This window comes from Eleutherodactylus coqui, chromosome 6 (genome assembly GCF_035609145.1).
Source record: "Eleutherodactylus coqui strain aEleCoq1 chromosome 6, aEleCoq1.hap1, whole genome shotgun sequence".
NCBI lineage: Eukaryota > Metazoa > Chordata > Amphibia > Anura > Eleutherodactylidae > Eleutherodactylus > Eleutherodactylus coqui.
In genome coordinates this window covers 172,681,615-172,694,178 of record NC_089842.1, presented here as the reverse complement: position 1 = coordinate 172,694,178, position 12,564 = coordinate 172,681,615, and the positions used below count along the sequence as shown (strand labels likewise).

General features: G+C 46.2%; 1 protein-coding gene across 1 annotated transcript in view; it reads right to left on the bottom strand.

Moving 5' to 3' along the window:
• RTN1 (reticulon 1) overlaps positions 1 to 12,564 on the bottom strand; it is a 204,474-nt gene that overhangs the window by 165,413 nt on the left and 26,497 nt on the right. The gene's annotated exons all lie outside the window — the stretch shown is intronic.

Genomic DNA, 12,564 nt, shown 5'->3' with positions numbered 1-12,564 from the left:
CCAGCCTCATCCCCCGGACCCTGGGAACTTTCCAAAGGTTGGGCATCGGTCGCGACAAACTCCTCCAGTGGGAGAGGATTCGGAACCATTGCTGCCCAATCTGAGCAGGGGCCCGAGAACAGTTCCTGGGAGTCTGCCCGCTCCTCAGAATGTGTCATTGTAATGGAGTGAGGAGGCTGGGAGGAAGGAGGAGCAGCAGCCAGAGGATTCAGAGTTGCAGCAGTGGACGGCGTAGAACTCTGGGTGGTCGACAGATTGCTGGATGCACTTTCTGCCATCCACGACAGGACCTGCTCACACTGCTCATTTTCTAATAAAGGTCTACCGCGTGGACCCATTAATTGTGCGATGAATGTGGGGACGCCAGAAACGTGCCTCTCTCCTAATCCCGCAGCAGTCGGCTGCGATACACCTGGATCAGGAGCTCGGCCTGTGCCCACACCCTGACTTGGGCCTCCGAGTCCTCGCCCGCGTCCACGTCCTCTAGGCCTACCCCTACCCCTCAGCATGCTGCATTACCAGTAGTGCAGAAACAGAACGCTGTAATTAAATGTGCCGCTTATTGGCCTGTGGTTGGAGGCTGACTTCCCTTACGGAACGCACAGCAGAGCCAGGAAACAATTTAGCGCACGGCTGTAGTGAGACGTAGGTGCGTATTACTGAGCTAGTGGAATTCACAGCGCAGAAGCAGTCAAGTGGCCAAAGGCCAGTAGTAGGCCTTAAGTATTTTGCTTCTATTTTTTAAAAATGCTGAGCTGATACAGCAGACAGATACTGTAGGCAGCGTATAATATTATGTATACTCTTTCCCTCTGGCGGGATGACGGCAATCATGTAACAGAGACAGCAGATCCAGGAAACAATTTTGCGCAAGCCTGCTGTAACGTTTAGCTGCGTATTAATTAGGACTACTACCCCCAGCAGACACGCAGTAAACTGAAGACGGTCACAGGCAGCTCAAATATAGTATTTTTCCCCAATTTTTGGGAAAAAGCCCACTGCCTATATAGCCTGAATATCTCTTTCCCTGCCTCACCACTACTGGCCCTATACTCTGTACAATGACTGCAGACTGCGGACGCAATGCTCTGCACGGCCGATATACAAAAAAAAATTTAAAAAAAAATTGTGCAACACTGCTAAAAGCAGCCTCAACAGTACTGCACACAGTCAGATGTGGCCCTAAGAAGGACCGTTGGGGTTCTTGAAGCCTAAAATAACTCCTAATGCTCTCCCTATAGCAGCTCCGGCACCAGCAGCACTTTCCCTGATCTCTGTCAGAATGCATCTGTGGCGAGCCGCGGGAGGGGCCGATTTATATACTCGCGTGACACCTGATCTCGCCAGCCACTCACTGCAGGGGGGTGGTATAGGGCTTGAACGTCGCAGGGGGAAATTGTAATGCCTTCCCCGTCTTTCTATTGGCCAGAAAAGCGCGCTAACATCTCAGAGATGAACGTGAAAGTAACGCGAACATCGCGTGGTACTCGCCTCTAGTAACGAGCATCTCGAACACGCTAATACTCGAACGAGTATCAAGCTCGGGCGTGTACGTTCGCTCATCTCTAATAGCAACCAATCATCATTCCTGAAGCTCCTTTAGTAAAAAGAAAGCTGTGCTGTCATTGGTGGCTGTGAGCAACAAACAGCTGAACCCCCTCCAGTATTTTAAGTTGGATCATGAAGAGTATGTGTACCAAGTTTGGTTAAGATCCATCAAGCTATGTAGGAGCCTATGAAGAACAAGCATGCACATTGTAAGCAAGTTGGGGTACACTTGCCTGCGGATCGCCAACCTCTTGCACATGAAAATGGCACACCACACGTCTAGAAACTGCTCAGGAGATGTGGATTTCTTTATCTGGCTCCTGTCAGCCTTTATTTGTCATTACTGCAATCACAAAACACAGCAATACCATCCAACATCAATATACACAGTCCATATGCACCCCACTTGGGTGTGAGTCCAGGCTTGTCGTCCCTGCCGGACTCTGGCCTCTGCTAGGCCACCATCCTGCAGCACCTCAGCTCTGCTGCACCAGTCCTTTCTATTGCTTCTGGCAGGAACTGGCTTTTATCTGGTTCCTGCTCCACCCCTTGGTGTTAACCCTAGCAATAGAAGTCCTGTCTGCAGCCCTCTACAGGCTCTTCTGTGTTGTGCACCTCTACATACACCCCCCTCCCTTTGATAAAAGGCAATATCACACTTTTTTCTTTTGGCCCTCAAGAGTCAAAACTCCAGGCTCAGGGGTCTCTTTCTATTTTTACTTGTCTTACAAGTTCTCTCTTCTTGTCTTCACTCGGCTCATCACATCCTTGCAGATCTCTCTGAGACTGCGCCCTCCCAGCTTGTAGGTTGACTTTCAAGTGCAACTTTGTATCCTCTGTGGCTTGTAACTCATCTTCAAGTTCCTCTACCTCTGAATCTAACTTTTGCTTGGTAGTATTCAGTTCACAGATGAGTTGGTTCTTGGAGCCAGCATCCCTGTGATAGGCTTCTACCACCTGGACAACCTGTTTCTTCACTTTCTGGGTTTGCTTTTTGAGGTCATTATACTCTTGCTGCAGTTCTTCCAAGATTTCTGCTGCCACTTCTGAGACTTTGTCAGCTTCAGTAGCCTCACTTTCTGCCTTCTCCTTGGCATCTTGTACTTCAGACAAATGTTCAGTCTGCATCTTTTGCTCAGCTCTCACCTTAATGACTTATATTGTTTACAGAATTGATTTCTTTTCTCCAGACCGTCCAAGTCTTTACAAATTGTTCACCTGGAGTGCCCAGGTCACCTTTATCTAATTTGGTATGCTTCACCACTTGTGTCTTATTTTTACATTTCTTCATTCCTGCCACCGGTTGTTGGACCACGCCCTTGCGTTTTCTTTGCACCAGAGTTTGCTTTCCAGCATCATTATCGGGAATCTTCCACAAGCCCTTCTCATTTTACTTGCTGTCTGAACTGGCTCCTAGACCGCACTAGTCTCTGAACCCTCTTTTCAGCAACATGACATTGTGCTGCCCAGCGTTTCATCTGCACACTTGAATTCTTGGCGAACTTTTGGAACAGCCCCTTTTTCTCTGATATCATTTACAGGGTGCGTGTCAAAATTAACCCTTCAGTCTTTTCCATGCAGACCCTTTCTTCAGCATGCTCACATTCAGTGACATATCTTGCAGACCTGATTTTCTCCTCTGTAAGCTGCTGTTCACATAGTTGCGGCATCTTTCTTAGTTTGGACACAAGCTCCTTTTGGAGACCCAGCTCCACAGAAACATCTATCTCTTGCTGAAGATGTACTTTAACCTTCTCAAGCTTATCACAGGCAGCTGTCTTCTCTTCATACTGCTGCCTTGTAGCTTCTAACTCCTCTTGTATTTCTCTTTTCTGCTTTTCCACAGAATCCAAGCACACAGCACTCTTCTTCCGTCTATATTCTAGGTCACACACCTCAGCCTGAAGTGTTGCAACCTGCTCTGACAGGTTTCTCTTAGCTTCTGCATCTTCCTCTACCTGCTTGAGGAACACATCTCTCTCATCTTGCATTCTCTTCAGGTGTGCACCGAGACCAATCTTCTGCTGCGTCTCTTCCTGTAGCAACTTCTGGGACTCTTCACTCTGAGCTTCCAGCTCCACGTGCAGCCTGCTCACTTGCTCAGACAACGCTTTCTGCACACTGTCCCCTTCAGTTATTTTTATTTGTAGCTCTTGAAGCTGCATCTCTACTCTATTTCTCTTGCATTCAGACTCCTGTTTAGCCTGCAAAAGGACCGTCAGCTTATGGGTAAGCTCAGTACACTTGCTTTCCACAGCCTGTTTGACCTCTTCCAAGGTTTGATTCATCTTTTCAGCTTGCTCTAACCGTTGGGACAGTTCCTTCATAGCTAGCGTATGGGTCTTATTAAGGTCCTGGATCTGAGCTTCATATTCTTCAGCTTCCTCATCCAGGCTCATCTGTAGCTGGGACAACAGTCTCTCATGCAATGCCTCCTGATTTTACTTGTAACCCAGTAAGTCTTTCAAGATCTCTGCTTGTTTCTCTGCCTAACTGTAAGCAGCTTTCTCTAGTTCCAGCTCTTCCTTAAGCTGACTTATCTGGCACTCCAAGTCACCATTTTTCTTTGCTAACTGCATTTTCAACTCTGAAACTTGATTCTGCAAACCTGTAGTTTGATTACGTGCATCTGTAGAAGCTCTTTATAACTTGCAACACGTCATCTCCAACTCTTGGGTTTTCATTTGCAGTTTCTTACAGTCCTGTTCATACTGCACAGATTGTGCCTCCAGACATACTCTGCGATCAGCCTCATCTCTGGCTACATCTCTTCATGGGCTGTTGAAAGATATCCCTCACACTTTTTCTCACTTCTCATCTCTTCTAAGCTCTGTTCACGCTGAACATTCTTCTGTTTCAGCAACACCCGGTGATCAGCTTCCTCCTTAGCCAATCTCTCAAGATGCTCATTCTCCTTTAAGAGAGCTGCATTCTCGGCTGTCTCACCCTGGATCTCAGGATCTGCCCAGACAACCTCACTTGTCTCACTAGCAGCAGCCTTTTTCTTCTTTTTTCTCTTCTTTGCATACTTAGTGCCATCTATCCTTTCTCACTCTAAAGGCTTAGTACTGCTAACTCTGGCGTTTCTAGTCCTACACACACTATCTTCATTACTTCCTGCCTCTTTCACTAGAGGTATATTTGCACTGGCTCCCACATGGGCGTTGGCTGCACTCCTCATTGCACCCTGTTCACATCCTGACTTCATTTGTGAGACATATCTACACATATTAGGCACAAAATACATTCCACCATTCCCCACACATGACATTTCAGGGTTAATGGACTTTTCTTGCACCACCTGGTCAGCAACACAGTTCTCAGACAACTCTTCCTTAAATGTCCGTGCACACTGTGCGGCTTTCATGATATCATCTTGCACAGAAAAGATATCATGCAACACATTATGTACCGTACGGTTTTTGAACTTTTTTGCACCCAATGCAGACACTGCGGTTTTCTCAGTACTCTCCTGCAAGGAAAACATTCTGTTATGCAGCATTTTAACCACATTGGCATCAATTTTTCCACTCTCAAGTCCATACTGCCCAGAACCCACAGTCTCTTTAGTGGCCTTACAACTCCATGGGTTCTTCTCCAGATCTCTGTTACAGTCCTTTGGCGGGGACACCTCCTGCTGTGCCCTCAAAGCTTTGCAGTTAGCCTACAACACAGACCAGTGGGGTTTTACTGGCCACTTTGCCACTGGACATCCAAACATACATAAGTCCATTTGCAAACACCACCAGCATGGCTCTTTCTGGTTGCCTCCTGCACCATCCGCCATCTTGACTGCACAGTCCATAATAAACAAACAAGGTCACAAACTTGCCTTGCAGACTTCCTCTGCCTGGTCCTCTGTTGCTCCCACAGCAACCGCAAACTTCGGCCTCCTGGCCCTTTAACCGCAGCTTCGGCCTCCTGGCCCTTTAAACAGCATCCAGCACAACCGCACACTCGGCCTCCTGGCCCTTTAAACTCTGCATACAGCAGCACTGCTCCCAGCAGACATCCACGTGTTGCTCCTGCAGCTTTGTGCGCCACTCCAGATCTTGCCAGCGCATCCTCCACCACATGTAAGCAAGTTGGGGTACACTTGCCTGCGGGTCGCTGACCTCTTGCACATGAAAATGGCACACCACACGTGTAGAAACTGCTCGGGAGATGTGGATTTTTTTATCTGGTTCCTGCTCCACCCCTTGCTGTTAACCCTAGCAGCAGAAGTCCTGTCTGAAGCCCTCTACAGGCCCTTCTGTGTTGTGCACCTCTACAACATATACAAACAAACATTCACAGATCGTAGATAGATTAAATAACCCATAGTTTCCCTAGCAGCAGGCTCCTTGTAAATGCTTAAAAACTCCCTACTTCCCAAAACATCACTATAGCGTAAAACAGTAGTAGTCATGGAGAAGAATGAGTAGTAGGGAGATGGATCTGCAGCTTCTCACTCACAGGTCACAGTGAGCACTTCATGAGGATTTAGGCCCTTAAAGTCCCACCAACCTCTTATCCAAGGTGGTAACAATGATGTTCTGCATTTTGCCAGATTCTGCATAACACAGAAAAAAAAACTTTGAACACTGATTTCAATTGCCTGCAAGGAGTCACTAGGGGTTCAACTGCTCTTTTGATGAGTCACGTTGGCCACAGTCCAACAGACAGGGTACATCATCACAAGCCACCTCTAGTGGCATACAGATTATCCTTGGTGGTCTATGGCAGAGAAAGGGTTATTATTCAAATCCCTGGTGGTCCAAAGCAATGGAAGGATTAACCTTTAATACTTGGGGTTTAATGGATTACTCAACACCCCAGGTTACAGTGTTGTCCAGTAATGACTGGTCTGAGGCTGCAGCACTCAGCTGATTACCCAATTATGCTGCTGATGTCTGTCTTGAACATAAATGCTTTGCCTCTGAAGGTCGGGACTGTTCAGCCTCAAAGGGCCAGTAGCCGCCAGAAGAAACCACCTTCTTTAAATGGCTCAGAAATTTTGCACAGGATCCACAGAGGTGTGCTAGTTCTTTCCTGCCATTCACACCATCATGTGAGTTGGGACACAACCGCAGTTCCCCCTTTTGTCTACTAATTCAGTGCAATACCGCGGACTGCTGTAGTAGTTGTATCGCTGCAAAACTGTAGACCACTTCTATGTCATTCAGGCTTTTAAGAAGATAGGTGAGTTGGGTGGCCGTGGGCCTCAAGAACCCTTGGGTCCCAGTCTATCACCCAGAGGATCCGGTCGGCTGGAGGTGAGGTGATCCGGGCAACTGGAGGAGCCAGGAGAAGATGGGTGAGGAGAAGATGCAGTAAGAAGGTTACCTGGGGAGGAATAGGTAAGTATTGATTTTTTTTTTTCTAATGATAAAACCCCTTTAAGGCTGGTGCCACATTGGGCATGAAACATTTACACGCACAATACGCAGAGAATAAAACCCATTGAATTTAATGGGTTTGTTTACATTTCCGTATTTTGGATGTGCATTTCAGTTGTGCAAAAAAAAAAAAAAACGCAGCATGCTCTACTTTTCTGTGCATTTGCACACCAGATGACCCATAGATGTCAATGGGGGCACACAAATGCACGCACAATAAAAAACAGAGATGTATAATACGCTGCGCAATTTAGCTAAAAAAGAACACATCTGGATCTCATTAGACAAATTAGGCATTTCAGTCGGTGTGTCTATGTTTGCCGCATGCAAATAAACATGCCCTACAGAAGCAAAAAGTACAGTAAAATATGCAGATGCGCACGTAAAAAAGTATTGCTTTTTCCGCAAAATTTATGCGCAATTACACATATGGTCGTATTATGACGGCCTAAGACATCTGACTGAAGCCTGTGGAAAACTCGCTCAGAATCCTCGGATAAGAATATGGTCAGACACGATTGTGAGACCCTCTGTGCCTCATTTTTCATTATTTTTTAAATTAATTTCCGTACTTTCAGTCATTGTTCTTCTTTCACATTATACAGCTACATATGCCATTTAGCACAGCTCAGGCCTGCACAACTTGGCAGTAAGTAGGGGCCAAAGTTAAAAGTAGACAAGCCTCTTGGGGCTGCAGAAAGGTTTTAAGTGGCTGACTTTATTTAAGGTAATAAAAGCGTAATCATTACCTTTATTTACAAAATAAGCCGCTAAAAACCCATCTATTTTGTAGTTTAATGATTAAACTTTAAACATGAAACTATTTTCTAAACTGCTTTGCTATTTAAATTGGCTATTTTAATTCTAAAGTACTCTTGTGTAATTGTATGCAAAATCCATTTTTTTTTCTTTTGGAGGGGTGTAGGAGCAGCCAGAGGATTGTTTCCTTTTTCTGATGCCTGGTGGTGGTGGGCCCTTCAGCTGCAGTGCGAGGTCTCTACAGTTCTGCTCAGGAATCTCCAGCCCACCTGAAGCTGTCCTTGCAAACTCATTAAAGGGGTTGTCCCGCGCCGAAACGGGGTTTTTTTTTTTCAACAGCCCCCCCATTCGGCGCGAGACAACCCCGATGCAGGGGTTAAAAAAGCAAACCGCACAGCGCTTACCTGAATCCCCGCGCTCCGGTGACTTCTTACTTACCAGTTGAAGATGGCCGCCGGGATCTTCTCCCTCGGTGGACCGCAGCTCTTCTGTGCGGTCCATTGCCGATTCCAGCCTCCTGATTGGCTGGAATCGGCACGTGACGGGGCGGAGTTACCAGGAGCCGCTCTCCGGCACGAGCAGCCCCATTCAGAAAAGAAGAAGACCCGGACTGCGCAAGCACGTCTAATCTGGCGATTAGATGCTGAAAATTAGACGGCACCATGGAGACGAGGACGCTAGCAACGGAACAGGTAAGTGAATAACTTCTGATAACTTCTGTATGGCTCATAATTAATGCACAATGTACATTACAAAGTGCATTAATATGGCCATACAGAAGTGTATAACCCCACTTGCTTTCGCGGGACAACCCCTTTAAGACACTGATGGCTGAAGAAGGAGGACCCACCACCACCAATTCCTTCTATCAGTGGTAGACAGGAAGCAGGCCCATCCATCTGAAGGCCCATTTAGACACAACGTTAACCCTTTCCAATCCAATTTGTATCCTGGTTTTCCTAGGCGCTTACTCTTTTTCTGCCATTATACAACAGCGCTATATGCTGGCTAAAGCCAGTACTGCATGAGGTGACACGTTGTATAGACTCCGACAGCAGAGAGGCTGGCAATATACGGTAAGAAAACCCCGATGGACGTCTTCCAACATCGGAGCTGTACAGCCTTAAATCATAATGTCTTCAGAGGTCAGACAGTGGATTGGAAAGGGTTAACGCTTAAAATTCACTTAAAAGCCATCTTTTGAGCGATAACCATTGCATCTAAACGCACAGCCATCGTGCACTTTTCGTGCACTACTCATTCATCGTTGATTTTTAGCAAGCTAAAAGTCAGCGATGAGCCTTATCAGCGCTGCACGCTGAGTTCTCAGCAGGATACCTCTGACAGCATTCTTTCAGCTGGTATCCTGTTCGGAGCTCTCAGCGGAATACCAGCTGAAAGCTCAGAGAACAAAGCAGCTGTTTGCATATACAAAGTAGCTGCTGTTCTCGGAGCTGTCAGCTGTGTACCGCTCCACCTTCATTTATCTCATAAGTAGCTAATTACCTATTTTACAGTTCATGCAAAGATGATCGCTCAAAACTGTCACTCAACCTGTCATTTGAGCGATTTTTGAGCGATCATCTTTCAGTGTTAATGGGGCTTTACTGGACGGGTCCCCCTTGCAAGTGGGGTGCGGAGCCTGCCAGCACTACTGTGCTGATATCTGTATGGGGCATTATTACTAAGACTGTGTGGTGCAGGCCAGGCCACTTCGCGGGCACCAGAATTTCTTTTCCGGGAAGTATGTTGTACAGGCTTGCCATAGCTCAATTTCAAACACTCAGCAATATCATATTCAGCTAACACTGCACATGTCCTCGAAGTGGTAAAATAGAATAATTAAACAAAGGAGAGAATTCCCTTTTAAAGTCTATCAACTGTAATTGTTTCACCAGAGTCTCTCAATTGCATATAATAATCAAAGAGATGAATATTTATAAGAAAATCCGTCTGTATTTCACTAAAGCATTTAAATCTATATTCTCTAAAAACGGGAGAATTGTAATAAACACAGTGAGGCAGAGTTATGAAAACTGCCTAAAAGAAAGTGCCTTTGTTACCCATCACAATGCAAATTTCATTTTTCCAGAACACAGTATGAAATGAAAGGTGATCTGTGATTGGTTGCTGTGGGCAATAGAGTCTTTTAGATAGTACAGATAAGTCCAAAAGGGAAAGAAGCCTTGAATTAATAATTTAAAATACAATGTTTTTCATAAAATAAGAACTGTCTTATATTAATTTTTCCCCCAAAAGAGGCACAGTGCCTTATACTTACCTAGTAGCCGACGTTTGGCTGCCTTGTGCTGGTCTCCGTCGTTGCTGCAGGCTTCCGTGTCCTCCGGCGTGGCGACAGAGCAGTTCTTCCTAGTAGCGGGGCTTGAATACCCCCTGCCTCCAGCAAGCTAATGCTCTGGTTAATTGAGAGCTGTGTCAGCAAATGAAAGCCGATGCTCGAATAACCAATCACAGCCATTCATTGAATGACGTCATTGAATGTCTGTGATTGGTTAATCGAGCGCCGGCTCTCATTGGCTGATGCGGCGCTTAATTAACCAATCAGAGCAGTAGCTTGCTGGGAGGGGGGTATTCAATCCCCACTATCAGGAGAACTGCTCTGTCGGTGCGCCGGAGGACACTGAAGCCTGCAGCAGCGCCGCAGCCCAGCGTGAGGGCCCGTACGCCGGCTGCTAAGGGAGTATTGGGGTTTTTTTTTGTTTTTTTTACATGTAGTGCAGCTAGGGCTTATTTTTTTTGGGGGGTGGCCTATATTTCAAGCTCCCCCCCCCCCCTTATTATCGGGGAAACATGGTAGCAGCTGTAATGAGAAAAAAAATGTATGACCCTAGAGGGCACTGAAAACTCTACTTATGAGTAGAGACTAGTAAGGTCTGAAATGTGTCAACCTAGAGTTGTTCCAATTCTGATGCACACTTGAATCTTGCCATTTTCTGCAGTTTCATATGTTTTAAATTTTTTGTCAATAAAGCTACTATTTTAACCTATTTCTCCAATGTTTTCCCCTTTTGGACTAATCTATAATGGCTTAGGTACTACGATAGTGGTAGGTGACGGCTGGAATGGAATCGCCTGGATAAGGTGAGATGAGCACCACTAAGGTTGACTAAACATTGGTAAGAGCAATATCAGGTGGTGATTCACAGCCCGCTATCGCTCTCCCAACCCATGGGAATCCCCTGGATGCAGGGGCGTAGGTATAGGGAGGTGCAAAGGATGCCGTTGCATCCGGGCCCAGGAGCCCTAGGAGGCCCATAAAGTCTCTCTTTCCCATATTGCAAACCAATACTATCAATGTAGCTTTAGAGTTGGGGGGCCTAGTTCCAGATTTTGCACTGGGGCCCAGCAGCTTCAAGTTACACCTCTGCCTTGATGTGAGGCGTTTTCATGTTTAAAAAAAAAAAGCTTTTCATGTCTGCGGGAAATCCCTTCACCCCCGCTGCAGCTAAAGGGATTTCCCCACAGCGTTTGAAGAGATTCCCTTTATGCTCGGAATGCAATGATGCATATGCACTAAAATGAGCCCAAACAGCAAAGCAAGATGGCTTCTGAAAGAAGCAACATCGGCCATCTTGTCTAAGGACAAGTTAAGAGAAAATACAGCAGCCCCCACAGGCAAGGCATAAAATTGCAGCATAATACTTAAAGTGTGAAGCAGTGGCCACCAGTGGTTAATTATCAGAAAGATGACAGAATCCTGACATTACCCCTTTCTTCAACAGGATTCTCTGGATGATGTTTGACTTGGTTTTTCTTGTGATCTTTGATGAAATTCCTTAACTCTTAATTCCTTCCTGTCAAGGAGCATCAATATTCCCATAAATTACCTTTGGGACCGTAGTCTTGTCATTTGAATAGATACTGTGGCCTACTGTGAAAACGTAAGGAATATTCATTTTTACATTGTTAGATTACTCCTAGAGTAATCCATAACACCGGCATAGAGTGACCTGCTGGAGTACACAGTGCTGATGCAATCATGAACAGCCTGCAGAGGGAGGATCACCTACAACCCCTCCATTCTAGCCTGCTCTGTACAGACCGATAGAAAATATCGCCCCAGGAACACCAACTATCACAGTGCAGCAAAATTATCACCCCAACAGCACCAAACATCTACCACAGTGCAGCATAAAGCATCACCTCTAAAACACCAGATCAACATCCCAGTACAACACAAAAAACCCTTCCAGCTGCACCAAACACCACAGTGCAGCGCAAATGGCAGCAAATTTCTACCCCGACCACTCCTCCACTGGTGGCAGCAGCAGCCATTTACTCTGACCACTCCTCCACTGGTGGCAGCAGCAGCAATTTACCCGGACCAATCCTCCACTGGTGTCAGCAGCGTTTTACCCTGACTACTCCTCCACTGGTGGTAGCAACTTTCTACCCCGACCACTCCTCCACTGGTGGCAGCAGCAGCATTTTACCCGAACCACTCCTCCACTGGTGGCAGCAGAATTTTACCCTGACTACTCCTCCACTGGTGGCAGCAACTTTCTACCCCGACCACTCCTCCACTGGTGGCAGCAACTTTCTACCCTGACCACTCCTCCACTGGTGGCAGCAGCAGCTATTTAGACCCTAACCATACCTCTTCTACTGATAATGATATTATCCCCTTTCCCTCCTCTCTCTGATGTCCTCACAGGTCCTTTATCCATTCTAGCACCACTAACTGCTCCGATAATATATGGTAAATACTCACAAAAATAGAGGTCCTATTTTTTTGCACACACACGAAATGTGCATGCAAAACACGCTCAAGAGGGCGAATCCACTGACATAAATGAGTTCTATGCTCTGCGGATTGCGCGCGTATATTTTACACATGCAAAAACGAGCGCAAATATGC